Source organism: Felis catus, chromosome D4 (genome assembly GCF_018350175.1).
Source record: "Felis catus isolate Fca126 chromosome D4, F.catus_Fca126_mat1.0, whole genome shotgun sequence".
Taxonomy (NCBI): domain Eukaryota; kingdom Metazoa; phylum Chordata; class Mammalia; order Carnivora; family Felidae; genus Felis; species Felis catus.
Window position 1 is genome coordinate 53,693,451 of NC_058380.1, and position 4,821 is coordinate 53,698,271.

Sequence of the window (4,821 nt, forward strand, 5' to 3'; positions counted from 1 at the left end):
TAGGAATAGTATACAACAACCAACAGAGACTTGAAGGAAATATAATTCATAATATATATATATATATATATATATATATATATATATATATATAACTCAAGGCATAAAATAATACTTTAATGATTATTCCATGCTGCAAAATATCTTAAAAGCAAATGAATTAAATAAAACAAAAGTCAATTAGATCATAAAAAAACAGATTTAAATAAAACCAATGACAAATAGGAAAATAAGCAAGGGCCAAAACAACAGGATTAAAGAAAAAATTAATAAAGTACAAACTGTTTTGTAACGGGTTTTCTGCCAGAACACAAGTGTCATTAAAACCACCTCTAAACCTAAACCAAAATGGGAAAGGAAAAGACTCATATCAACATCGTCATCACTGGACATGTAGATTTGGGCAAGTCTACCACGAATGGTCATCTGATCTACAAATGCAGTGAGATTGACAAAAGAACTATCAAAAAATTTGAGAAGGAGGCTGCTGAAATGGGAAAGGGCTCCTTCAAGTCTGCCTGGTCTTGGATAAACTGAAAGCCGAACGTGAAGGTGGTTATCACCTGTGGAAATTTGAGTCCAGCAAGTTTTATGTGACCATCATTGATGCCCCAGGACAGAGATTTTACCAAAAATATGATTACAGGCATATCTCAGACCGACTCTGCTGTCCCGATCGTTGCTGCTGGTGTTGGCGAATTTGAAGCATGTATCTCCAAGAATGGGCAGACCTGTGAGCATGGTCTTCTGGCTTACACACTGGGTGTAAAACAACTTATTGTTGGTGTTAACAAAATGAATTCAACTGAGCCAACCTACAGCCAGAAGAGATACAAGGAAATCGGTAAGGAAGTCAGCACCTACATTAAGAAGATTGGCTACAACCCTGACACAGTAGCATTTGTGCCAATTTCTGGTCGGAATGGTGACAACATGCTGGAGCCAAGTGCTAACATGCCTTGGTTCAAGGGATGGAAAGTCACCCGTAAAGATGGCAATGCCAGTGGAACCACACTGCTTGAAGCTCTGGATTGCATTCTGCCAGCTACTCGTCCAACTGACAAGCCCTTGTGTCTGCCCCTACAGGATGTCTACAAAATTGGTGGTATTAGTACTGTCCCTATGGGTCGAGTGGAGACGGGTGTTCTTAAGCCAGGCATGGTGGTCACTTTTGCTCCAGTCAGCGTTACAACTGAAGTTAAAGTCTGTTGAAATGCACCATGAAGCTTTGAGTGAAGCTCTTCCTGGAGACAATGTGGGCTTCAATGTCAACAAGGTATCTGTCAAAGATGTTCATCGTGGCAATGTGGCTGGTGATAGCAAAAGTGAGCTACCAATGGAAGCAGCTGGCTTATCCTGAACCATCCAGGTGATTATCCTGAACCATCCAGGCCAAATCAGTGCTGGATATGCACCTGTGCTGCACTGTGCCCTCAAGTTTGCTGAGCTGAAGGAGAAGACTGACTGTCATTCTGGAAAAAAGCTGGAAGATGGTCCCAAGTTCTTGAAATCTGGTGATGCTGCCATCATTGATATGGTTCCTGGCAAGTCCATGTGTGTTGACAGCTTCTCTGACTATCCTCCTCTGGGCCATTTTGCTGTTCATGACATGAGATAGACGGTTGCTGTGGGTGTCATCAAAGCAGTGGACAAGAAGGCAGCTGGACCTGGCAGGTCACCAAGTCTGCCCAGAAAGCTCGGAAGGCTAAATGAATGTTATCCCCAATACCTACTACCCCAGTCTTAATCAGTGGTGGAAGAATAGTCTCAGAACTGTTTGTGTCAATTGGCCACTTAGGCTTAATAGTAAAAGATTGGTTAATGATAACAATGCATTGTCAAGCCTTCAGAAGGAAAGGAGAATGTTTTGTGGACCATTTGGGTTTTTTTTGTGTGTGGCAGTTTTAAGTTATTAGTTTTTAAAATCAGTACTTTTTAATGGAAACAACTTGACCAAAAATCTGTCATAGAATTTTCAGACCCAATAAAACAAAAGTTTAATGAGAAACCTGTGTCTTCTTTTGGTCAACACTGTAACCTTGTACTATCCAGGTAAAAGATTAAGAGTTTCCCATAACCTGTTCCTGGTGTTAATATCTGCTGAAACTGAAAATTGGGTTAATGGGTTGTTTTCCCCTGGGCTGGGAAACGTTTTTACCAGGTAAGGGAAAGAAACAAGCCCATAGAGCTATGGGAAAAGGGGATCTGCAACATAGTTTAGAACAGTAACATCATTAAGGTAGGTTATAAATGGTTAAATTCTGTAATATAAACCTCAATGTGTTGCATATAAAATTTGTATACTATCACTATTGAGTAAACTTGATACATTGTCATAATTGAATTTCTTAGTTACTGGAATGCTTTGTTGCATTTATAAATCTTGTAGTTTAAAGTACCCTGAAAGGTCAGCCATTAAATAACATTATTATATTTAATGGTAGAGTTCATTGTATCCAAACTGTAGGAGAACAAAGTATATACTGGACGTTTACTGTCACTTGAGAACTAGAAACCCACCTCCAATAGGAATTTTCATCTAAGCCAAGCTTGAGTGAAGAGGGAACATTGCTGCACTGGAGATTTAAAACCCAAAGTGGCAATACTCAACCTAAATGAGGACCTGTCTTGGACTGTAGGGTAAGCTTTGTTTTAAGTTGAAAATGTTTTCAAGATTTTGCTAAAGATGTCCTTCCAAAATCATTACCTAATGAGAAGCAATAAAAGAATGACCATTCCAAGTGAATTTGATGGACGGGTTGGAAAGTGAAGAGCTCATTAAACTCTACTGTGTTTATTTTGTAACTTCTATAAAGTGTATGTAGACTGGTAAATTAACAGTACTTTTCTTTGATTGACAACATTGTAGTCTTAAGTTCTTAGTTTTGGATAGGTGGCAAATCTCTTAAGAACACTGGTGCATTTGATAGAACATTCCATGCATCTTGACTATTTGGACGTTAATTCCGTAAGACCCTATTTGACCCCTAAATTTTAAGTTGCTTTGAAATAGGCAAAATCACAGGACACCTTGTATTTTATACTGCTAACATTTATGGTCTCTCGACAGTATTACCAGAGACAATGTAAATTAAAACTTAATAAGACTTTGTCTCCACAGCTCCAAAATACCATTAATTTTTTTCCTCTTATTTGTACAAAAATGTTGATTACTATTGGTTTAAGATTAGAGGAGTGGAGATTGGTAAGATTCTTAAACAGCATGTCAATAAATGGTAGCCAGCATAAGAAATCTTATATACTGGAAGGGATTTATTGTTCACCCCTCCACTGCAAAGAAATCACTTAGCTGCAGAAAATGCCTACCACTAAATAGAAGAAGGAAAGTGGAAGTAGTATCCAGAAAAGCTTCAGTTGGGCTAGTTGGGGTACTTAACTCCATAGAACCCAATGCAATATAGGTTTGTGAAGGCAGCCGTCTGGTTTGAGCACCACCTACTGGTAGCCCCTATAAATTATTTACAAACTTTCAAAAATGAATCTGTAAATTGCGGATATAGAAGTTTACTTTAGCTCTGTCGAATTTTATGTACTAATTGCCTTGTTTGTTTGAATTGGTTAAAATTAAGAGTGGTTTTGTAAAAATAAAAATAAAAATAAAAAAATAAAGTACAAACTAATAGCTGTTGCTAAAAATGAACGGAGGGACTTAGGAGAAACATTTGCAAACCATGGTTTCACAAGACAAATTAAAGCAATTTTAAAGAAGGTAAATTAGAGACAAAGCTAATTCATCAGATGATAATTACAAAAAAAAGAAAAAAGAAAGAGAGAACTTGAGACTGGAAACAAAGTACTGAAAAATGAATAAAGAACTGACACTAAAAATTTACACATGTCCAACAAATACACATTACATATATAAACACCAAAGCATACCATGGAAGGGGAAAAGCTATTTACTTCTCTGAGAGTAAATATTACATCATTCCCAAAAGTTAGAAATCAGGCTGGTCTCACATTTCTCCGAAAGAACATTTAATGCCAAAGAACAATGGAAACTCCAAAGTTCTTAGAGGAAAAACAATTGTAAACTGAAAATATTATTGTCAAGTACCAAGTAGACATTTTTTTAACATGTAAGAAGTAAGGCCATGTATAATCCTGGATACATAATAAAGAAAATGCAAAACAGCAAATACAGTATATTATGAATGACTCAAAAAATGAGCTCAAAAAATTAGCACACATAAAAATAACTCATAGAGATCAATGAAAACATTTAAATATATAATTAATCTAAAAATATTTGCAAATTAGGAGTATAGAATAGAATATAAACGTTATATCTCTGGTCATGTTAAAATGAATAAGTTATTCAAATATATTGATGGGAGGAGGGTGGAGTGGATTTGAGAATTATTAATTTAATTCACTTTCAACACAGCTAATCAAGAGCTAATATCACATTAAAAATAATTAAAATTACAGAAAAGTAAAATTACAAATTATTTTGTACTCTTAATGTTTTATTATATTGTAATCAGTAAAAAAAATAGGAAATAATGACTCTTCATGTAGCTAAAAAAATCATTTAAAACTTAAATTTTTTGTTTCCTTTTTTAATTTTAAGAAAACAGGTTTAATTCATATTTTTTTAAATAACATATATATTATGATCCAGTTACCTTTCTCCTTATTCAACCATCATTCCCTCTCATCTATCTTCCAGCTATTTTTTCTTTTTTTTTTTTAATTTTTTTTTCCAACGTTTATTTATTTTTGGGACGGAGAGAGACAGAGCATGAACGGGGGAGAGGCAGAGAGAGAGGGAGACACAGAATCGGAAACAGGCTCCAG

The 4,821-nt window shown here is 35.6% G+C and overlaps 1 pseudogene; it reads left to right on the forward strand.

Moving 5' to 3' along the window:
* The first annotated feature begins 348 nt into the window (after positions 1-348).
* On the forward strand, positions 349-1,713 carry LOC101099913 (annotated as a pseudogene).
* The last annotated feature ends 3,108 nt before the right edge of the window (positions 1,714-4,821 follow it).